The sequence below is a fragment of the Felis catus genome, chromosome B3, assembly GCF_018350175.1.
Source record: "Felis catus isolate Fca126 chromosome B3, F.catus_Fca126_mat1.0, whole genome shotgun sequence".
Classification (NCBI taxonomy): domain Eukaryota; kingdom Metazoa; phylum Chordata; class Mammalia; order Carnivora; family Felidae; genus Felis; species Felis catus.
Window position 1 is genome coordinate 49,720,643 of NC_058373.1, and position 25,416 is coordinate 49,746,058.

General features: G+C 35.6%; 1 long non-coding RNA gene across 1 annotated transcript in view; it reads left to right on the top strand.

The window, feature by feature from the left end:
• Positions 1 to 25,416, top strand: part of LOC123385930 — a 181,544-nt gene that overhangs the window by 49,469 nt on the left and 106,659 nt on the right. The window contains exon 2 of the long non-coding RNA XR_006599215.1: positions 21,511 to 21,593. This is a non-coding gene — a long non-coding RNA (uncharacterized LOC123385930). The remainder of the gene's footprint in view (positions 1 to 21,510; positions 21,594 to 25,416) is intronic.

Below are 25,416 nucleotides of genomic sequence, written 5' to 3' on the forward strand. Positions count from 1 at the left end.
CTATTGCTGGGTCATAGGGTAGGTCTATTTTTAATTTTCTGAGGAACCTCCACACTGCTTTCCAGAGCGGCTGCACCAATTTGCATTCCCACCAACAGTGCAAGAGGGTTCCCGTTTCTCCACATCCTCTCCAGCATCTATAGTCTCCTGATTTGTTCATTTTGGCCACTCTGACTGGCCTGAGGTGATATCTCAGTATGGTTTTGATTTGTATTTCCCTGATGAGGAGCGACATTGAGCATCTTTTCATGTGCCTGTTGGCCATCCAGATGTCTTTAGAGAAGTGTCTATTCATGTTTTCTGCCCATTTCTTCACTGGGTTATTTGTTTTTCGGGTGTGGAGTTTGGTGAGCTCTTTATAGATTTTGGATACTAGCCCTTTGTCCGGTATGTCATTTGCAAATATCTTTTCCCATTCCATTGGTTGCCTTTTAGTTTTGTTGGTTGTTTCCTTTGCTGTGCAGAAGCTTTTTATCTTCATGAGGTCTCAGTAGTTTATTTTTGCTTTTAATTCCCTTGCCTTTGGGGATGTGTCACGTAAGAAATTGCTCTGGCTGAGGTCAGAGAGGTCTTTCCCTGCTGTCCCTTCTAGGGTTTTGATGGTTTCCTGTCTCACATTCAGGTCCTTTATCCATTTTGAGTTTATTTTTATGAATGTTGTGAGAAAGTGGTCTAGTTTCAATCTTCTGCATGTTGCTGTCCAGTTCTCCCAGCACCATTTGTTAAAGAGACTTTTTTCCATTGGATATTCTTTCCTGCTTTGTCAAAGATTAGTTGGCCATACGTTTGTAGGTCTAGTTCTGGGGTTTCTATTCTACTCCATTGGTCTATGTGTCTGTTTTTGTGCCAATACCATGCTGTCTTGATGATGACAGCTTTGTAGTAGAGGCTAAAGTCTGGGATTGTGATGCCTCCTGCTTTGGTCTTCTTCTTCAAAATTACTTTGGCTGTTCGGGGCCTTTTGTATTTCCATATGAATTTTAGGATTGCTTGTTCTAGTTTCGAGAAGAATGCTGGTGCAATTTTGATTGGTATTGCATTGAATGTGTAGATAGCTTTGGGTAGTATTGACATTTTGACAATATTTATTCTTCCAATCCATGAGCACGGAATATTTTTCCATTTCTTTAAATCTTCTTCAATTTCCTTCATAAGCTTTCTATAGTTTTCAGCATACAGATCTTTTACATCTTTGGTTAGATTTATTCCTAGGTATTTTATGCTTCTTGGTGCAATTGTGAATGGGATCAGTTTCTTTATTTGTCTTTCTATTGCTTCATTATTAGTGTATAAGAATGCAACTGATTTCTGTACATTGATTTTGTATCCTGCGACTTTGCTGAATTCATGTATCAGTTCTAGCAGACTTCTGGTGGAGTCTATTGGATTTTTCATGTATAATATCATGTCATCTGCAAAAAGTGAAAGCTTAACTTCATCTTTGCCAATTTTGATGCCTTTGATTTCCTTTTGTTGTCTGATTGCTGATGCTAGCACTTCCAACACTATGTTAAACAACAGTGGTGAGAGTGGACATCCCTGTCGTGTTCCTGATCTCAGGGACAAAGCTCTCAGTTTTTCCCCATTGAGGATGATGTTAGCTGTGGGCTTTTCATAAATGGCTTTTATAATGTTTAAGTATGTTCCTTCTATCCCGACTTTCTTGAGGGTTTTTATTAAGAAAGGTTGCTGAATTTTGTCAAATGCCTTTTCTGCATCGATTGACAGGATCATATGGTTCTTCTCTTTTCTTTTATTAATGCGATGTATCACATTGATTGCTTTGCAAATGTTGAACCAGCCCTTTAGCCCAGGAATGAATCAAGCCCACTTGATCATGGTGAATAATTCTTTTTATATGCTCTTGAATTCGATTTGCTAGTGTCTTATTGAGAATTTTTGCATCCATATTCATCAGAGATATTGGCCTGTAGTTCTCTTTTTTTACTGGGTCTCTGTCTGGTTTAGGAACCAAAGTAATATTGGCTTCATAGAACGAGTCTGGAAGTTTTCCTTCCCTTTCTATTTTTTGGAATAGCTTGAGAAGGATAGGTGTTGTCTCTGCTTTAAACGTCTGGTAGAACTCCCCTGGGAAGCCATCTGGTCCTGGACTCTTATTTGTTGGGAGATTTTTGATAACCGATTCAATTTCTTCGCTGGTTATGGGTCTGTTCAAGCTTTCTATTTCCTCCTGATTGAGTTTTGGAAGCGTGTGGGTATTTAGGAATTTGTCCATTTCCTCCAGGTTGTCCAGTTTGTTGGCATATAATTTTTCATAGTATTCCCTAATAATTGTTCGTATCTCTGAGGGATTGGTTGTAATCATTCCATTTTCATTCATGATTTTATCTATTTGGGTCATCTCCCTTTTCTTTTTGAGAAGCCTGGCTAGAGGTTTGTCAATTTTGTTTATTTTTTCAAAAAACCAACTCTTGGTTTCGTTGATCTGCTCTACAGTTTTTTTAGATTGTATATTGTTTATTTCTGCTCTGATCTTTATTATTTCTCTTCTTCTGCTGGATTTAGGCTGTCTTTGCTGTTCTGCTTCTATTTCCTTTAGGTATGCTGTTAGATTTTGTATTTGGGATTTTTCTTGTTTCTTGAGATAGGCCTGGATTGCAATGTATTTTCCTCTCAGGACTGCCTTCGCTGCGTCCCAAAGCGTTTGGATTGTTGTATTTTCATTTTCATTTGTTTCCATATATTTTTTAATTTCTTCTCTAATTGCCTGGTTGACCCATTCATTCTTTAGTAGGGTGTTCTTTAACCTCCATGCTTTTGGAGGTTTTCCAGACTTTTTCCTGTGGTTTATTTCAAGCTTCATAGCATTGTGGTCTGAAAGTATGCATGGTATGATTTCAATTCTTGTATACTTATGAAGGGCTATTTTGTGACCCAGTATGTGATCTATCTTGGAGAATGTTCCATGGGTACTCGAGAAGAAAGTATATTCTGTTGCTTTGGGATGCAGAGTTCTAAATATATCTGTCAAGTCCATCTGATCCAATGTCTCATTCAGGGCCCTTGTTTCTTTATTGACTGTGTGTCTAGATGATCTATCCATTTCTGTAAGTGGAGTGTTAAAGTCCCCTGCAATGACCACATTCTTATCAATAATGTTGCTTATGTTTGTGAGTAATTGTTTTATATATTTGGGGGCTCCCGTATTCGGCGCATAGACAGTTATAATTGTTAGCTCTTCCTAATGGATAGACCCTGTGATTATTATATAATGCCCTTCTTCATCTCTTGTTACACCCTGTAATCTAAAGTCTAGTTTGTCTGATAAAAGTATGGCTACTCCAGCTTTCTTTTGACTTCCAGTGGCATGATAAATAGTTCTCTATCCCCTCACTCTCAATCTGAAGGTGTACTCAGGTCTAAAATGAGTCTCTTTTAGACAGCAAATAGATGGGTCTTGTTTTTTTTATACATTCTGATACCCTGTGTCTTTTGGTTGGCGCATTTAGTCCATTTACATTCAGTGTTATTATAGAAAGATACGGGTTTAGAGCCATTGTGATGTCCATAGGTTTTATGCTTGTAGCAGTGTCTCTGGTACTTTGTCTCACAGGATCCCCCTTAGGATCTCTTGTAGGGATGGTTTACTGGTGACAAATTCCTTCAGTTTTTGTTTGTTTGAGAAGACCTTTATCTCTCCTTCTATTCTAAATGACAGACTTCCTGGGTAAGGATTCTTGGCTGCATATGTTTTCTGTTCATCACATTGAAGATCTCCTGCCATTCCTTTCTGGCCTGCCAAGTTTCAGTAGAGAGATTGGTCATGAGTCTTACAGGTCACCCTTTATATGTTAGAGCACGTTTATCTCTAGCTGCTTTCAGAATTTTCTCTTTATCCTTGTATTTTGCCAGTTTCACTATGGTATGTCGTGCAGAAGATCGATTCAAGTTATGTCTGAAGGGAGCTCTCTGTGCCTCTTGGATTTCAATGCCTTTTTCCTTCCCCAGGTCCGGGAAGTTCTCAGCTATTATTTCTTCAAGTACACCTTCATCACCTTTCCCTCTTTCTTCCTCCTCTGGAATACCAATTGGAAATTAATACATTTTGAAACAACCCATGGTACAAGAAAGAAAACCGGAAAATTGAGAAAATATCTTAAACCAAATTAAAATGACAGCAAAACATAAAATTTAGGATACCATTTTTTCAGGATGCAAATTTAATATATAGAAATTAATTATATTCTATATTCTAGCAAAGAACAATTGGAAAATAAAATTTTTAAAGTTTCCATTTAAAGCGGCATCAGCAAACAAGAAACAGGGATTCATTTGATAAAGTATATTTTTGACATATATCCTGAAAACTACAAAACAGTGTTGAGAGAAATTAAAGACTTACATAAATGTTCATGAATCAGAAGATTAAATATGTTAAGATGTTAGTTCTCCTCTTTAAAATATAGGTTCATGGGGCTCCTGAGTGGCTTAGTCGGTTGAGTGTCCCCCGACTTCTCCTCAGGTCATGTTCTCATGGTTTGTGGGTTCCAGCCTGCTTTGGGCTCTGTGCTGACAGTTTGGAGCCTGGCGCCTATTTCGGATTCTGTGTCTCCTCCTCTCCCTGCCCCTCCCCTGCTCTTGCTCTGTCTCTGAATAATAAATAAACATTAAAAAAAAAATTCAGGTTCACCACAATGCCAATTACAATGCCTATGGTCCTTTTTTTTTTTTTTTTTTTTTTTTTAAATTTAGCTGCTTCTGAAACTTACATGAAAGTATAAGGAGAAAATATAAGGGAATCAGAATATTCTAAATCATTTCTAAAATGAAAAACAAGGTTGGAAGACATGGATTACCTGATTTTAAGGATTTATATAGTTACGGTAATCAAGACACTGTGGAGTTAGCATAAGAATAAACAAACAAGCAAAAAAACAAAAAACAAAATAGAAATGTCATTGTCCTGTCCCTGTTCTCCTGACCTCTGCCTCTGTTTTTGAGTTAGCAGGAGAAAGAATTCAGAGCCAAACTCTCCAGTGAGCAAGAGTTTAAGAGCAATTGAAGGGAAAGTGCACTCTCAAGGTGGGACAGTGGGCAGGCCCAGAGGTGGTGGGTTGTTTTTTCTCTTTCTGTTTACAAGGGTTCTGGTTTGCAGGTAGAGCTGTCTCTGGGGTTGCCTCCCATCATAAGGGTCTCCTCCTACCGGTCCAGAGGGAAAGTTTTTGGTCCTTTATGGTCCTTACTGGAACTGTCATGGCAGCTATCCCTTGCAAGGGGGCTCAAAACTGCAAGGTAACTGTATTATAATGAAGCTATATAGGTTACTATAGGGCAGCGGTTATGGGGAAGAACACACGCTTGAGCCCCATGGCTTTTCCTGGCTGTTTGAAACTTGGTTTCTGCTGTTCTTTTTTCTTTTTTTTAGTTTTTTGTTTGTTTGTTTGTTTGTTTGTTTTTTTGAGAGAGAGAGAGTGTGAGCAGGGGAGGGGCAAAGAGTGAGGGAGACACAAAAGCTGAAGCAAGCTCCACGTTGTCAGCACAGAGCCTGATGCTGGCCTCAAACTCAAGAGCTGTGAGATCATGACCTGAGCCAAAGTCAGATGCTTAACTGACTGAGTCACCCAAGTGTCCTTGCCATTTTTAACAGTCAGAAAACACTTGTTCCCTGCTCATGTCTGGTTAACTGTCGACTCTATCAAAAACAGAATAGGAAGTCCAGGAATGGATACACACATTTAAAAAGTACTCAATTCTTACCTTATACTATACTCAAAAACATTAATTGGAAATGAATCAAAGACTTAAACATGAAATTTAAAATTATAAAATTTCCCAAAGAAAGCATATGACAGAAATAATAAAATATTTTAGTCTTGACATAGATCTGTCAGGATGCAAAAAGTATGAATTCTGAAAAAAAAAAAGGTGATAATTGTACTAGTTTGAAATTTAAAAATTTTGCTCATCAAAAAAATAAACTTGAGAAAATAAATAGGCATGACACTGAAGACTAGGATGAAATTGTATGTGTGTATAGATATGTGTATGTGTGTGTCTATTCAACCCTTTATAAGACAACCCAATTAAAAATGGGCAGGGCACCTGGGTGGTTCAGTCAGTTGAGTGTCCGACTGAGGCTCAGGTCATGATTTCTCAGTTCTCCAGTTCAAGCTCCGCAGTGAGCTCCATGCTCACAGCTCATAGCCTGGAGCCTGCTTCACATTCTGTGTCTCCTTATCTCTTTGCTCTTCCCCTGTTTGTGCTCTTGCTCTCAAAAATAAATAAACATTAAAAAAAACTTTAAAATAAAAGTGGGCAAAATATTTGACTAGACCATTCACATATTGGGGTATACAAATGGCTAATACACACATGTAAATATGCTCACTATAATTTACCATTAGGGAAATGCAAAGTAAATCTTCAATACCATATGACTACACACCCTTTAGAATGATTGAAATTAGAAATACTGATACTAACAAATGTTGGAAGGGATATGGACCAACTGGAATGCTTATACATTGTTTTGAAAAATGCCAAATGAAACAATCACTTGAGAAAACATTCTGGAAATTTTTTTTAATATGAAATTTATTGTCAAATTGGTGTCCATACAACACCCAGTGCTCATCCCAACAGGTGCCCTCCTCAGTGCCCATCACCCACTTCTTGAAATTCTTAAGACAGTTAAATAAATGTACTTATTTACCATAAACCCTAGTCATTCCATTTGTAGGGATTTATTCAAAAGAGAGGAAAACACGTAACTCTGCAAAATGTGGACACTCTTACTCACAGCAGCATGACTTACAGTAGCCAAAACTAGAAGTAAGTTAAGTGGTCAGCAAGTGTAAGGATAAATGAGTTCCACTTGATGGAAATACTACTGAATAATGAAAATGAGCAAAGTACGGATACATTCAAAACTGTGGATGAATTTCAAAAATACTGAGTTGAGTGAAAAAAGTCAACATAAAAGTTACATACTGTATATTCCATTCATGTAAAATTTTAGCAAAGATAAATCTAATTGATAGGTAAAAAGAGCATATAAATAGATTTGGGTTCAGAGGCAGGAATGACAGGATTGCCTAGGGAAAGGTACAAGGTAACTTTTTTGGGTGGATGAAAGTGTTTGATGTCTTTATTGTGGTCTTGGTTACAAGACTGTATACATTTGTTGAAACCCATCATATTGTACCCTTAAAATGGGTACATTTTATTTAATATAAATTATACCTTAACAAAGTTGATTAAAAATAAATACATGTAAGTCCTCTATTTTTTATTTTGTTACCAGTGAATAAGAAAAGAAACATTACAGGGCGCCTGGGTGGCTCAGTCGGTTGAGCATCCGACTTCGGCTCAGGTCGTGATCTCGCCATCTGTGAGTTCGAGCCCCGCGTCAGGCTCTGTGCTGACAGCTCAGAGCCTGGAGCCTGCTTCTGATTCTGTGTCTCCCTCTCTCTCTGCCCCTCCCTGACTCATGCTCTCTCTCTGTCTCAGAAATAAATAAACATTAAAAAAAAAAATTTTAAAAAAAAAAGAAAAGAAACATTACAATAAATTTATGTCTAGAGAATAAGCCACACTGTGGTGAAAGCACACATTTTTCTTTTAAATTGAGAAAGGCTTTGCCCTTCCAAGAAAAATAAACTCTTTTTGCATCCTTCATAGATTTTGCTAATCAACTGAGTTTACCTTAAAACGTAGCTTTAGGGTAGTTTTGGGTTTTTGTTTATCTGTTGTTTTTGTTTTTTTAGGGGATACTGAATAGTAAAAAAAAAAAGTATATTTTCATGATGTGAAGAGATACCAATAAGTTAAAATAACTAGATGCAGTTCCTCCTTAGATTTCGATGGGCTTTACAGACCAATTATTTGGTCTTCTTTGTTCATATGTTCCTGATGCTCGAAATCTTGTGGTTAGCATTTATTTGTACCTCTCACCTGTGATTCAGGTCTCTTTCTTCACCTATCTATGTCACTCAAAAGTTGCCCTTCTACGAAAAGCATCATTTTCCTTTGATGTAACTGTTTTTGCATCCATATTTTAAATATTTTTCTTTGGAAAAACCATCCTTTATCTGTTTTTACTATAAAAATAATGTGTGCTTATTACAATTAAATAAAAAAATAATAATAGTTTTCTTCTTCCTGTTTTCCTTGATGAAGTAAACACCATTAACAGTTTACTATGTGTTTTTTTTCCTATGCCTATAGAAACATAAACACATAATATATTGTCCATTTGGTAGGTTAATAGGCAATCATACGGTATGTAGTGTTCTGCGACTTGCTTTTTTATTTAACAATATGAAGTAAACATCTTCCTCACATGTGTTTGTACGTACATGTGTGTGTATAATTGTTTCTCATGGCTACAGAGTATTTAATAGTACCCATGAACCACAATTTATTCAAACATTTGCCCATTAATGAGTATTCACTTTGTTTTGGTCTTCTCTTTTTCAACATACTATGCTGCTTTAGATATCTTTCTACATGTATTTTATACACTCGGGCTTTCATTTTGTTGAGACAAATCTGGACAGACCTGAGCTTGGTCCTAAGCACCTTCATTTGTTTGCTTGTGGCTTTGAAAAGTCTCCGTGGATAAGGAAATACAGGTTCTTTTTTAAAAAGGCAAATTCTTGGGGCTTACCCACCTCTCATGATTCAGAAATGGAACCTAATACTTGCTCCCTTTAAACAAGCACCCTCCATGCCTTTAAAACAGATACTCATGTGCTCACATTTTACCAAACACTATTAAAAACTAATTATCCTGGGCAGGTCGCACAGTGCTTTTGAGTTTCAATATTGTCCTTTTGTCATACTAGAATGTAAAATCTGGGGCACCTGGCTGGCTCAGCTGTTACCTGTGACTCTTGATCTCATGGTCATGAATCAAGCCTCACATTGGTGTAGAGATTACTAAGAAAATAATAATAATAAAAATAAACAAGCTTTAGAATGTAAAATCTACCAGGGTGAGTAGTTTTTATCTATTCAGTTCACTGATGTAGAAACTAGAACAATGCCTCCCATGTCAAAAACACACAAATATTTGGTAAGTGAAAGAATGAATAAATCTGTGAAATGGAACTAATACCTTTTACATAGGCTGGTTTTTAGGTTTCAGTATGATAATGCATGTAACCTTATTGTATACCAAATGCACTCAGTAAAAATGAACTCCTTTTTCCTTTAAAATTTTAGTCACCATGGTATACAAAATGTCAGCTACACTTCAATGGATGGTATTATTTGAAACAACAATAATAATAATAAAACAAGAAGGAAAATGAACTTGCCAGTTCAATGGCCCAAACATGATATGCTTTACTTTTTAATGGAAGGGTTATATAGATCAATTCACATTGTGCCCTTTCTTTAGCAAAGAATTCATCAAGATGAGAACATTAACTTATTTCAATAGCTGTGTGAAAATGTGACAGATGTATTATAGAGGAGTATACGAATGTTGCTTCCTATCATAAATCAAACTCTGAGTGTGTGTGTGTGTGTGTGTGTGTGTGTGTGTGTAGAAGCAGAGGGATATTTCTGAAGATGATACATGCATTTTTAGAATTCACCAGTCAAAATTTAAGGACTGATTCTTCCAGATAAAATAATTTCTAATTGATATTATTTTGGTCTAGGCTGTCAGGACTTCCCTTACCACTGTTTACTATGAAAATGCATTGGTTTAAGATGTAGACAAAAATTTGCAAAATTTGGGGAATACTAGGTTATGATGTAGAACTTCAATTTCTCATTAGGATTAACTATTTAGTTATTTATTTATTTTACTTTAGTTTGAGAGAAAGAGAGCATGAGTGGGGGAGGGGCAGAGAGAGAGGGAGAGAGAATCCCAAGCAGGCTTCACACTGTCAGCACAGAGCATGATGGGGGGCTCAGTCCCATAAATGCTGAGATCATGACCTGAGCTGAAATCAAGAGTTGGATGCTTAATTGACTGATTAATTTTTTTAACTTGGCATTTAACTTCATACTCTTGGAGTTTCTGTGAAATAGTATGTTCATTCAAGAAGTTATGAATATGATTATTTTGCGGGAAAATTACTGGAATGGTGAGTTTCCAAAATAGAAAATTAAGATGTAGGCTTAAGAGCTTTAGAGATAAGATAAACATGGAATCAGTACACCAAGTATTGTATTGGAAAGAGTAAAAGAAACTCATTACACAATTTTTGGGGGGTCCTTTTTGTTTTGTTTTTGTGGGAAGGTCAAGATAATTGGCATGGTTTACTATAAAAAAATAAAAGATCACATTTATAAAACGTCAGCTATTACTCATTAAAAAATAAAACTAAGGTGGGGATGCCCAGATGGCTCAGTTGGTTAAACATCTGACTCTTGGGGCGCCTGGGTGGCTCAGTCGGTTGAGCGGCCAACTTCAGCTCAGGTCATGATCTCTTGGTCTGTGAGTTCAAGCCCCACATTGGGCTCTGTGCTGACAGCTCGGAGCCTGGAGCCTGTTTCAGATTCTGTATCTCCCTCTCTCTGACCCTCCCCTGTTCATGCTCTGTCTCTCCCTGTCTCAAAAATAAATAAAACATTAAAAAAAAATTAAAAAAAAATCTGACTCTTGATTTCAGCTCAGGTAATGATCTCAGTTTGTGGGTTTGAGCCCCACACTGTTGAGCCTGTTTGGGATTCTCTGTCTCCCTCTCTCTGCCCCTCCCGTGCTTGCTCTCTTTTTCTCTCAAAGTAAGTAAATAAACTTAAAAAAAAAAGACTAAGGTGACTTTTTTTATACATGAGTGTAATGTTAAGATCCTGTCTTTACTGTGAGTTAAAATGGAATATTATAGAACATCCTTATTAGGCAGACTAGTTAACTGAGTCATTCAGGTGATTGAGGGAGTCTTTTGCAAAGGTATGACATGTAGGGAGCTTCCATCATGCTTTGTGATTGGATGTGATTTCATTGAGTTGATGTTGGTTAATGTAACAATCTAATATAAGAAAAGGAACAGCATTTTTGCTCCTGAGGGGACTATATCCCATTACCATATGTTTCAAGTCAGAGGTGACAGGAAAATTGATGTGGGGAGAAAGTAAATAACTTGCCCAAGGTATATAGCTTTTGAGAAGCATAGCCAGAACAAAAATGTCCTTGACATAATAACAAAATAAAAATCCTCAAGATTCTTGACTTTTATTAGATTTAAAAATGAAACTGGCAGCCATAGAACACATTATTTCTTTGGTGGAGAACATTACATTAATCAGCTAGATGTGGTTTCCTGAACAGTCTCCCATGGGAATGGTTGGGCTCCCTTGGGTTTGATCTGACTCCGTAGATGGCAGCTGCTAGTTAACAGAAGCAGGGCTGCCTTAGACCTTTGTGGTATCCACCTGCCCTAATGACATTGCCTCCTTTCAAACCCATTTCTGTCAGGGTAGATTTGTAATACTTGTTCTGCTCTTGTTTTAGACATTGATTATTTTTCCCTTTGGCATTAATTGTTACTGTTAGATGAGAATGCAATGTATAGTTTGAAACTGTTACATAAGGGAGCAAATTTGACTTCTTCCTTTCAATGCCAAAATGAGTTTCCACAACCATGACACGCCAAGCCTATCAATATCCTTTGTGCACACAGGCACACAGATTGTCCTCTGGGCTCTGTTGCAGCTTCTCAGAATCTTCTAACTTTATCCTACTTACCACTACTATGGAATCTGTACACTTAGCTTGAACATAGTTGAATTGGGTTAAGCAGAGTGGGTGGGAACTTGATCCACATAAATTGATGATGTTACCAGCTGAGACAGTATTTTGAACAAAGGCTCAGAGATGGGCCTAAGTGTCATGACTTACAGATAGTGGTGGAGAACAATGAAATCATCCTGGTTAAAGCAAACAATGTATAAAAAATGGACTTCCAATCAAGGAGTGCCAGAAATCTGCCATCATTGAATTGTAGGCAGAGTTTCAATATGGAGTTGCAGGTGGTCCCTCAGGATGGAATGGAAATGAAACATAACATGTGGAGACAAGTGTAGTACTATTATCATATTCTAAGCTAGAAGTAATGAGGATGGGACTTAAGAAAAAGCTAACTTTAAAGCCACTAATAAAAAGAAAAAACAATAGTTCATATATTACCAAAGTCATAATCAATATGTACCATGTACTCCATGTACTCCATTGTACTTATTGGATATCAATACAGATATCAAATATCAATAAGATAGTTATTTTGATTTGGAGATGAAACACCAACATGATAAATGAGCTGTTATTGGGGAAATGGCTAGTCCACGGGAGATGGATTATCATACCCTATGCAAACCACAGACACGGCAGCCTACGTGTGACTTTGAAGAAGGAAGGAAGGAAGGAAGGAAGGAAGGAAGGAAGGGAGGGAGGAAGGAAGGCAAGTTTTTCTTTATTTCCCTACTTGTTCCTTCACTCCAGCTCAACTTCAGATGCCAAAGATCTCCTTAGCTCTCAGATTTCTCACTCTGATGAGAGCAATCATCCTGAAGGACTATAGGTCACACACTTGGAATCAAAATGTTACTAAATTGGTAGCGGGGGATTTGAATGAACTAGATTTGGCTAAAGACCATGGATATAATAAAGAGATAAAACTTGAAACATATGACTCATATTAGAGCTTTGTATAACTGGCTGCCAAATAGTCTTCGGACATTTTTCAGAGAGGACATTTGTCAGGTCACCTCTGGATGCTGTACTTAGACAAGGGCAAGTGTGAATCTCTGGGGCTTTCTGGGTCCTGTCCTCTGTGCAGATGTAGGTAAGCAGAGTTTCTGGTTTGTTCATTTGCTATTTGTTTGCCCATACATTTAAGAAGCTTTGAACTTTCATGCCTTCAGGATGCAGAAATAAAGGTTTATTTGTGGAAATAGACAAGTAACATGCATAGGACAGGAAGGGGACATCCGTGTGTCAGATGGGAAGGGAGGTGCAAAGAGGGATACATGCTTATTAAAATGTGACCTCTGTACTTAAGTTAAAGGAAGGTCTGGAGGAGTTTAGCCAAATGAGAAAAGGATGAAGGCAAGGGCATTCTAGGCTGAGGACAGAGCTTGACGTCAATTCCTACTTGGACATTTTGTTTTATCACTTCAGAGAGATGTTTACTTTATCATCAGTACATTTGAAAGGCATTTTGTTCCCTGAAAGCTTTCTTTTTCTTTCATTCAAAAATAGGTGAGTTGTGACTTCAGGAGACGGCTGACAGTGCCAGAAACTGCCTGAAGGAGAAAAACTCCTTGAAACACTTCGTGTGACTATACCCTCCAGGAAACTGGAGAAATTGGTGAATCTGAAGCATCATTAGGTTCATTAACAGTGATGGAGGACTTTCTTGAAGGGGGAGGAAGGGCTTAAAGAGTGCCTTCTGGGGATCTCTTAAATCAGCCTTGTTTTATAGGTTTGAAAAGAGACAGTGTTTGTTTGGTGAGGATAAGTGGCATTCCTCATCCCGCAGGAGGCACACATGCTGACAGAGTTGGCTGTCCAGTGAGAAGTACAGGTGATTCTATCTTCTAAACAAAGTATCTTCACTAGGCAATCAGAGTCAGAAAAGGTAATCCTCGATTAAAAAAAAAAGACATCTGTCTTAGGACTTCATATGCTTTTCCTTGCATAGTGTCAAATTTCAGGATAACTTATCCTCTAAGTCATAATTATATGTGGAAAAATACATCAGAGCCACACACTGACTGGCATTCAGAGCCATTAAAAAAAGGCTTAATATTTCCAATCTGAGGATATGGGTATGTCTGTAATTTTTAATGCATAACTTATTAGCTGATGAGCTAATAACTAATAACTTTATTAGCTGTTAAAGTTTTGTGAAACCTTGTCCATGTTTGTTCAGCAGTAGAAGACACAGCAAAACGTTGACAGCGAGTGTCTGTCTACATGATATTAAATGAAAAGCCATCTTCGAAGTGCTGTGTGATATTTTTTCCCTGAGATGACCTTTAATGGGTGCTCTTTAGAAGTTGTAGGTCTGATTACATCACACATCCTCCACATGTAGCTCTCTGCCATTGGTGGCATGTCTCCAATCACAGAATGTTCTTTAAATGCTGCTCCTGTTCTAACATTTCTATTTTGTCATCTTCTGTTAGAGTTTAACCCAAACATTTTTTCATGAAACAAAAACCAGAAACTTGTCGGAATCTCTAAACACCTCACATAAAATCCTTTACTTAAATGTGATTCAAAGTGTAATATAGTTTCTGAAAAAGGAGGAATGGAAGCTAGTATTTATTGAGTGCCTGTTTTGTGTTGGGCATGATATGTATTTTTAGTTCTTTTTTTTTAAGTTTATTTATATATTTTGAGACACAGAGAGAGTGTGCGTGCACATAAGTGGGGAAAGGACAGAGAGAGAGGGAGAGGGAAAATCCCAAGCACGCTCTGAACCACCAGCACAGAGCCCGAAGCAAGACTGGAACTCCTGACCCACGAGACCATGACCTGAGCCAAAGTCGGACACTTAACCAACTGAGCCACCCAGGTGCCCCTGTATTTTTCTAATCAATTCTCAAAACACATTCATGAGGCAAGTATTATATTCTCTTTACAAAAGTGAAAGTTGGAATTCAGAGGTAAAACAGTTGTTCATGGTCACATAGTTAACATTGAGCAAGGATATAAGCCGAATTTGCTTGAGGCTGAAGTCTTTCCTCATTCTCTTATACTCCATCTATAAGAGAGCATCCCGAAACATTAAGGTGTCATGGAGCCTCCAAAAGCAAAGAGAAGTGCTAATATATATATTTTCAGGAAACCACTAACTTAGTCTCTAGCACCTCAAAATCACTGAAATCAAACACAAAATAAACAATAAAAACCCATCCTAACATAAATTCTCATCTCTTCTGACAAAGTATGAGCTTTGAAATATTTTCTCCAGTTTTTAGAATACCAACAAGTGATAGGACTTTACCAAATTTTAGAAACAAAAAATTTTTAAAACAAATAATACCCACACCCAAAATCAAAAAAGGGAGGAGTTTTTCAAATCAATTAGTTTTCTTCACCATGACTTATATAATTATTGGGCATTATAACATTTCTAGTAACTCACATCATGTTTTATAAGAATCAGAAATGATGGAAATCCTCAAAGTGATTATGCACACATAGGAAAACTAAGCACCCTTGAAGGATGCTTTTTCCCCCTCTTAAATGAATGACTGAATATTGTGCTAATAAGTGCTTGAAAAGCATTTACTGAGTATCTAAGATAGGTGATTTTTATGGCAAGACCACACTGAAGTTAGTAAGATGAAGGCTGAGAAGAGAAAAACAAAGGTCAAAATCAGAAAAAAAAAATCTTAGCATATACCTGCAAAGAGAAGAAGCTTTTTGACTTTAAATGTAGAAGAAAGTTTAATGAAGTAAGAAAATTTCCTGAAGAAGGGTTAAGTAAGGAGGCATAATACTATACACTTAGATAGGATCTTGAAACATCACTAGGTACTATGTTGAAGCATTGCATGGTTCTCTTATTTTTGAGAGAGTTCTTTTTCTTTTCTTTTTTTCTTTTAGTAATGTTGGATGAAGATGGACTTATGGGACCTGTGTAGATGCTGGAGGTCTTGCTTATGAAAAATTAGGGTTCTCTATTTCCAGCTCAGGACTAGGCTAAGACATGTTTTTTTATCATGGGAAAATAGGTTTCTGTGGACTTGACTGTTCAGTTATTCTGTGAAAGCCTTAGCCTTTGCCTAAACTACAGCTACTATGGAATAAGAGATAGTGCCATTGATTTAATTAAGACCTCTTAATTAAAGGTGACAGAATTCAATTGTCAGAATTGACAGAATTCAATTGTCTATTTTTAAGATTAAAAAAACCCACAAAGTGTCTTTAAAAATTATTTTTAAAAGTTTTTTTTAAGGTTTATTTATTTTTGAAAGAGAGTGAGACAGAGCATGAGCAGTGGAGGGGCAGAGAGAAAGGGAGACACAGAATCTGAAGCAGGCTCCAGGCTCTGAGCTGTCAGCAGAGAGCCTGATGCAGGGCTTGAGCTCACAAACTGCAAGATCATGAATGACCTGAGCCAAAGCTGGACACTTAACCAACTGAGCCATCCAGGCACCCTACAAACTACTAATACTAGTTGTAGGAAATAAGAAATTCAGATGAATAAAATATGGAAAATATCATAACCCTATCATTCATTACTAATATTTTAGAATATTTATTAATATTTTGGAATATCTATATATTAGATTATTGTATCTATTTTGTCTGTATCTCCCTCCACATACACATCTCTGTCAACAACTACTTTGTGCAAAGTACTGCATAGGAATGCAATAATGAGTAAAACAAATATGATTGAAGCTTTCACAGCATCTAATGTGTATTTTGAGAGAGGATACAAATATTAATCAAATAATCACACAAATATGTAATTGCCACTGATGTAGTGCTGTGGAGAAAAGTATATGACAGAATGAGATATCCTAAGAGAAAATTATCAGATAACTAGAAACAAAAATAAATAACATAATGAATAAATAAATGAGGTATAAGGAAACTATCTTACCAGATAAGTTCTTCAATAAAGAAGATTTAAGAAAAGATCTTAAGGCTGAGTAGAAAATAAGAAATACAAAGTAAGGAGAGAGGGAGGGAAAGAAATATCAGGCAAATGAAATATCCAAGAGTCTGAGGGGGAACACAGAGGCTGCATCTGATGAACATAAGGAAGGTCAGGTATTAACCTCTTACTGGATATGTCATTTGCAAATATCTTCTCCATTCAGTAGGTTCTCTTTTTGTTTTGTTGATGGTTTCTTTTGCTGTGCAAAAGCCTTTTAGTTTGATATAATCCCAATTGTTTGTTTTTATTTTTGTTGTCTTTGCCTGGGGAGAAATACCCAGAAAAATATTGCTAAGGTTGATGTCCAAGAGATTGATGTCTTTGTTTTCTTCTAGAAGTTTTATAGTTTCAGGTCTTACATTTAGGTTTTTAATCCATTTTGAATTTATTTTTGTGTATGGTGTAAGGAAGTGGCTCACTTTTATTCTTTTGCATATTGCTCCAGTTTTCCCAACACCATTTATTGGAGAGACTGTCTTTTCCCCATTATGTATTTTTGCCTCCTTTGTCATAGATTAATGGACCATATAATCTTGAGTTTATTTCTGAGCTCTCAATTCTATTCTTTTGATCTATGTGTCTTTTTCTGTGTTAGTACCATACTGTTTTGAGTAGTATAGTCTTATAGTATATCTTGAAATCTGAGATTGTCATACCTCTAGTTTTGTTCCTTTTTCTAAAGTTGCTTTTGGTTGTTTGGGGTCTTTTGTGGTTCCATACAAATTTTAGAATTTTTTTGTTCTAGTTCTCTGAAAAATACTATGGATACTTTGATAGGGATTGCCTTGAATTTGTAGATTGCTTTGGGTAGTATGAGGATTTTAACAAATAATTAAAATCCATGAACATGAAATGTCCTTCCATTTGTTTGTGTCATCTTCAATTTATTACATCACTGTTTTACAGTTTTCAGGGTGTAGGTTTTTTTAAAGGTTTATTTATTTTTGAGAGAGAGAGAGAGAGTGAGGGAGGGTCAGAGAGAGAAGGAGACAAAGAATTCGAAGCATTTTCTGCACTGTCAGCTCAAAGCCTAACACAGAGCTTGAACTCATGCACCATGAGATCATGACTTCAGCCAAAATCAAAAGTCAGACACTCAACTGACTGAGCCACCCAGGCATGCCAGAGTATAGGTCTGTTATCTCTTTGATAAATGAAAAATAAACCCGAATGGGAGAAGATATTTCCAAGCTATATATCTGATATGGATTAATATCCAAAATATATAAAGAACTGTACAACTCAACACTAAAAAGAAACAAACACAAAAATAAAAAACCTGATTTAAAAAAGGACAGTGGATCTGAATAGACAGTTTTCCAAATAAGACATACAGATGTCCAACAGACACATGAAAAAATGCCCAACATCACTAATCATCAGGAAAATGCAAATCAAAACCACAATGAGATATCTCCTTACACTAGTCACAACAGCTAGTATCAGTATCAAGAAGACAATAAATACCAAGTGTTGGCAAGGATGTGGAGAAAAGGGACCCTTCTTCACTATTGATGGGAATGTAAATTGGTGCAGCCCCTCTGGAAAAAATAATTTGATGGCACATCTATGTGTTTTGCAGTATTATTTACAATAGCCAAGGATTGAGAGCAAGCTATGTATTACGGATAGTGAATGGATAAAGAAGATGTGCACATATACATGATAGAATATTACTCAGCCATAAAAAGGATGACATTTTGCCATTTGGGACAACACTGATGGACCTACAGAGTATCATTCTAAATGAAATGTTAAAGAAAGGCAAATACCAAATGATATCACCTACCTGTGGAACCTTAAAAGCAAATGAACCAAAACCAGATAAAGATTCCTAAAAACAAAGAACAAATTGTTGGTTGCCAGAGGGGAGGTGGACAGGGGAATGGGTAAAATAGGTGAAGGGGATTAAGAGGTACAAATTTACAGTTATAAAACAAGTCATAGGGATGAAAAGGCAGCATAGAAAATTTAGTCAATAATAGAATAATGTAGACTATACTTGTGAGCATTGAGTAATCTATAGAATTGTCAAATCATTATGTTACATATCTGAAACTAATACATGTCAACTATACCTGAATTATAAAAAAATAAAAGAAGGCCAGAGAAACAGGAGCATAAAACATGATGTTGAAGAAGTACCAGGAGCCAGACAATAGTTTCTTTTAGATTGCAATTAATTTTTATCTTTATCATAAAAACAATGGGGAACCATTATATTGTTTTAAGCAAAGAACTGGCATGATGAAATCAACTTTTTAAAAAGTCACACTGGTTCCAAAGAGATGAAAGGGGAGGCCAAAATAGATTCAGGTAGAAAGCTTTGGTCGTTGTGGTGGTAGAATATAAGAGCTATGATAGTTGCATATACCTGGGTACAGTGAAGAAAAATAAGAGGCAGGCAAATTTGAGAAATATCTAGGAACTTAAACAGATAGTACTTGCTCACAAATTGGGTGTAGGAATTTAGGGAGATCACTTAAGCTAACCCTTAAGTTATGGCTGGCATAACCCAATAGAAGTTAGTCACTGTGATTGGAAAGAGTTAAGGTATCCAGCTTTGAACAGAAGTTTCTGAAATCAGCTCTGATTATGTTGAGTTCAGTGCTTCAGATGCTTATGTTGAAATATCAGTAAGCAGTTGGGTGTGGATGTTGAGGATCCACAGGCATGGTGTATGCTAATAAAATGTATTTGGTGGCTTGGGGCCAAATGGTAGTTGAAGCTATCGGCATAGCTGAATGTTGGCGGTTTTTCTTCTTTATTTTAAAAAGTGGATTCCTCAAAGTGATGGTGCCAAAAGAAGACTGTCTAATAAGCTTCTGATCATATGAAGTTTAATTTTTTTCCCATAGGTGTTTTTGAAGAGATATAACTCTTCCTCAAACACTAAAGTTTGGGTATAGGACCAAGGTGATTAAGGTTGTTTTAAGTATTTTAAAATACTTTCATCCTATGCTTACACTTAAATTTGATGATCTCCCCTTTGGTACAGAGGAAACCGCATGTATTAGTTAGAATTAGGTTCTAGTCTACAACAGTGACTAAAACCTAAGGGACTATTTTTCTTCATGCTGTCTGGGAGCCAGTGTATTGGCTCCACAGTTATCAGGTTTCCAAGCTTAGAACATGAGTTAAGACCTTAAGGTTGCCTCATGATCCAGGATGGCTGCTACATCTCTAATCCTTAAACCTGCATTCCTGAAGAAAATATAAAGTTGAAGAGAAGGGCACCGTTCACCTACAGCTACAAGAGAAACTGAGAAATGTCCTCTTTTAAAAGGGCACTTTACCACTTGTAATGATGTCTTTTCTCCTCCTCTGTTAGTGAAGAAGAAAAGGAGAAAGAATATAGGCAGGAAACTAGATCCCTCTGCCATAGAACATGTGAATATTAGGTCTAATTCCAAGACTTGCTGTTTATAAGTTTTGCTATATTTAAATACCTTTTGGGAAGAATAAATGTTGAATTGCTATATTGTCCACCTGAAACTAATATTAGCCTGTATGTTAACTAGCTGGAATTTAAATAAAAAATTGAAAAAAAAAACCTCTTTGTGAAGAATAAATGGTATACTGTATGTGAAAAAGGTGTTTTGTCAATGTTACACATTAGTTAGCTATTGTTGGAATTTCTAAAGTGATTAATTAGCTCTGTGGGTACTTGAAAAGTAGCTCAATTTTTGTTATATTGAAAGACTACTTGGATTTCAAAAGTATGACTCCAGATATAAAGGTTACTCTTTTAAATGTATGAGTATTCCTTTTCTGTAGCTCTACCGAAATACAATTTTGTATCTTCCTTTCCCATTAATATTGCATTCTAGGAATTGTTCCATGTTCGCATGTAATACTCATAACCATCAATTTTAGTGGCAGTATAAAACAACAAAATCATTATTTTATAAATCTGCCATTTCAGTAATTTTTATGAGTGAAGCAGAAAGCTTGCTTTTTCTTGCTTTGATTCATGCATTATTGAATTATTTTAAAATTTTAGAAAAGTGTTAAATAATTTTGTCTTTACTCTCATTTTAAAGGGGTAGTTTCTTGTATGAGAGCTATTGATTTACCTCTTTGTTGTTTCTAAACTTTCATCTAGTATATTTGTTAAATTTTACAATTTTAGCATCTAAAGAGAGGATTTAAATGTTATATATCAATGAAACATTTTATTCATGGGTTTCCTAATGTTAGATATTTGTATTCCTAGAAGAAATTTACCCTGATAATTTCTTATAATGCTAATGAATACAGTTTGAAATAATTTTACTTACAATTGATACTTTATTTAAAATGGAGATTGATGTATTATTTACTTGGGGCGTAATAAGAGGAACATATGATTTTTACCATGTGCCATCTTACATAATTCATCTAATCATCTAAATAACTTCAACATTGGGAATATTATTATCCCTACTTTGCAGATGAGCTAGATGAGACAGTATTTCTATCACATTGGAAATCAGTGTTAAATTAGCTTCATAAACTAAATTGAGTGGGTTCCAAAAAATTTTTTTTTCAGTAGTTTCTTTTTTTTCATAGGGTATGGAGATGAACTGCTTCCTGAATATTTCAATGAAATTACCAATAAAACCAAATTCCTCCAGAACTTTTGGGGAGAAGATTCCCTATAATAATTTTAATGTATTCATAGTTACAGTTCATCTTTGCTCCTTCATTTTGAATCATTGTTGATATGGCAGAAATTGGCTACACTTTCAGGGATGCTGGTTTTCTTTCAGGTAACACAGGATGCCTTAGTCTCCGTCCTCATCCTGCCTTGCGCTTAGACAGACTTGCAATGAGGCCAGTGGAATGTGTATGTGGAAATGATGTATGCAGCTTCCTACACTGCCTTAAAATGGCCCATGTGACTTCCATGGTTATCTTCTCTTTTGTCTAGATGGCTGAAGTAGAGGAAGAATGCCAAAGTCACTGCTTAAAGAAAAGTTACCCAGGAATCAACCAACCCACATTGGGTCTGTGGTGAGTAAGAAATCAAGCTTTATTATTCTGAACCACTGAGATTCCTTGCTACAGACGCTAACATTATTTACTGATTAATATATTTGGTAAGTGAAAGTTTGCCAGAAAGGTGGGTATTTTATTCATGCTTTAATTTTATTAGCATGGGGTTATACATTTCTTAAAATTTTGTCTTTCTGTTGTTTTCCTTTAAAAAAAAGAAGTACCTTTTTAATTCCCAATTTTGCCTGTCTTTTCATCTTTCACTTTGCTAAAGGTGAGTTAACTTCATTACTTATTTTACTATCCTTTAGTGTGGGTCTAGTTTCACTGGGACTCTTTCTCCTCCCTCCTTCCCTTCCTACCTATTTAATATTTCCTTCATGGCAGCATATTTGATTAATACTTGTAAATGTTCTATTTAGGCATGAGAAAATATATCCACTATTTGTAATATTTATAAATTTCAAGAGTGACTTATCAATTCTAATTAAGTATATTATTCAACTGATTATGTATTTTCCATTCTATTTGGTGTGCCAATATCTTTTTAAATTTCAACTAGTGTTTGCTTTTAGTCCTTACTCTTGTGTCTTGGATTTACTTTATATTCACTCAAATAATATATATATTTTAAAGTTTATTTATTTATTGCGAGAGGGAGTGAGAGAGAGGGAAAGAGAAAATCCCAAGCATGTTCTATGCTGTCAGCACAGAGCCTGATGTGGGGCTCAATCTCATGAACCATGAGATCATGACCTGAGCTGAAACCAAGAGTCAGAAGCTTAATCAACAGAGCCACCCAGGTGCCCCTCAAATAACAATTTTAATTCACACGTATTTGACATACAACACTGTGTTAGTTGAAAGTGTACAACATATTGTGTTGATACACCGATGTATTGCAGTATGATTGTCATTGTAGCATTAGTTAGTACCTCTATCATGTAATTATCATTTCCCTTTTGTGGTGGGAATAGTTAAGATTTAGTCTCTCAACAAGTTTGATATGTATAATACAATATTCTTGTCTATAATCACTATACTGTGCATTAAATCTCAAAGACTTATTTACCTATTGGTGGAAAATTTGTACCCTAAAACAGCACTTCTATTTCCCTATTATCCCATTCTCCACCTCCTGTTAACCACCTTTTTATTCTATATTTTTATGAGTTTAGCATTTTTTAGATTCCAAATCAAATGTAAGTAATACCGTACAGTATTTGTTGTTCTCTCATTTAGCATAGAGTCCTCAAGGACCATCCATGTTGTTGTAAATGGTAGGAATTCCTTCTTGCTCATGGTCAAATAATACTTCAGTGTGTGAGTGTGTGTGTGTGTGTGTGTGTGTGTGTGTGTATGATGTACACACACACTTATGTATATATACACATAAATATCTTTTCTATCTCTTCATCTGCTTTTGGGCATTTAGGCTATTTTCTTATCTGGGCTATTGTAAGTGATTGTACAGTAAACATGGAAATGTATATCTTTCTTCAATATCTTGTTTCATGTACTTTGGGTATATACCCAGAAGTGGAATTACTTGGTCATATAGTAGTCCTGTTTTTAACTTTTTGAAGAATTTGCACATTGTTTTCCTTAGTGGCTGTACCAATTACATTCCCACCAGGGTTCCCTTTTCTCCACATCCTTGCCTGTACTTATCTCTTGTCTTTTTGAGGACAGCCATTCTAAACATATGAAGTGGTATCTCATGGTTTTGATTTGCATTACACTGATGATTACTAATACTGAGCACCTTTTAATGCATCTGTTGGCCATTTGGAGGTCTCACTTGGAAAAATGTCTATTTACTTTCTCTGCCTATTTTTCAAATTGGATTTTTTTTCTTTTTATTGAGTTGAAAGAATACTTTATATATTTTAGATGTTAGCCCCTTATCTGATAGATGATTTGCAAATATTTTCTCTCTTTCAGTAGGTTTCCTTCTCATTTTGTTGATTATTTCTTTTTTAGTACTGAAGCTTTTACGTTATTTACAGTGCTATTTGTTGAGTTTTACTTTTGTTGATTAGTGTTTTGGTGTTATATCCAAATAATCAATGTTGAGACCAATTTTAAGAGGCTTCTTTCTACATTTTCTTCTAGGAATTTTATGGTATCAGGTTTATGTTTACATCTTTGATCCATTTCAAGTTAAATTTTGCAAGTAGTGAAAGATAGGAGTCCAATGTCATTTTTCTGTATGTGTTTCTCCATTTTTTTTCAGCTGCTATCTGTTGAAGAGACAAATTTTTCTATATTGGATGTTCTTGGATTTCTTGTTGATTATTAACTGACCATATATGCGGGGCTTTAACTATCTATTCTGTTCCATTGATCTACATGACTATTTTTATCCCAATACCATACTGTTTTAGATGCTATACCCTGATGGTATAGTTTGAAATCATGAAGTATGATACTTTTGGCTTTGTTCTTTCTCATAATTGCTTTGGCTAAATCCCAAGTTGGCAGAAGGAAAGAAATAAAGATCAGAGTGAAAATAAATGAAATAGAAACTAGAGAAACAATAGTTTAGTGCCTCAAAATAAATGTATTATTCTTTCATGAACAAACAATAATAAAAAAACCCAATTTCTTTAGTGATACTTGATTCAAAAAGTAATGTAAATTGATAATACTGATCTCTGACATGTAAGCTATTATAACAGTAAGAACTGCATTAATAGCAATGATCTAACTGTGTGCCTAGACTGTTTGCATTTTAAAAGAGGAGTGCATGGGTGAGGAATAGGGGAAGTCTGAAGTCCAGTAATGTAGTTCTCTGACATTTGAAAGTTTGCCAAAATAATGAAAATGTGGTTAGGAAACCCATTAACATTTATGTTGCTTGGAATTGATTGATGTTTGAGAGCAAAACTATTTGCAGATATAAGACTAATAGCATTTTACCAAAATTGAAGCATTTTTTTAAGGGCATTAATCCTAAAATGTAAATACTAGTATAACTTGATTTTTCTTTTGATGAAGATTTCATACCCAAGGTATATGTTGTGATTCAAAAAGAAAGATATGGTTAGAAAGAAGAGTATCTTTTTTTAAAAAAATTTGTAATAATTATATTTTAATAGGTAAAAAGAAATGTTATTTTTATACTAGTTGTTATTTTCATATTACCACAAAACTACCCAGCATTAAACCTTTTGCCATTATTAAATCTCTGTATAGAAAATGATTAGCTTACATGAATGGGTTTAGAAATATTCAGCATGATTTAAGATATTTTCTTATATTTAGTCTTTATGTTTTAACTTTTCTAAATAAAATGAAATTTTAAATGGCTATACATTTTTGTTTGGATCACTTTTTTTTAACTTGTTTTATTTTTTTGTTTTTTAAAATTTACATCCAAATTAGTTAGTATATAGTGTAACAATGATTTCAGGAGTAGATTACTTAGTGCCCCTTGCCCATTTAGCCCATCCTCCCTCCCACAACCCCTCCTGTAACCCTCAGTTTGTTCTCCATATTTATGAGTATCTTCTGTTTTGTCCCCCTCCCTGTTTTTATATTATTTTTGTTTCCCTTCCCTTATGTTCATCGGTTTTGTCTCTTAAAGTCCTCATATGAGTGAAGTCATATGATTTTTGTCTTTCTCTGACTAATTTCACTTAGCATAATACCTTCCAGTTCCATCCACATAGTTGCAAATGGCAAGATTTCATTCTTTTTGATTGCCAAGTAATACTCCATTGTATATATATACTATCAATGGACATTTGGGCTCTTTCCATACTTTAGCTATTGTTGATAGTGCTGCTATAAACGTGGGGGCTGCTAATGTGTCCCTTCGAAACAGCACACCTGTATC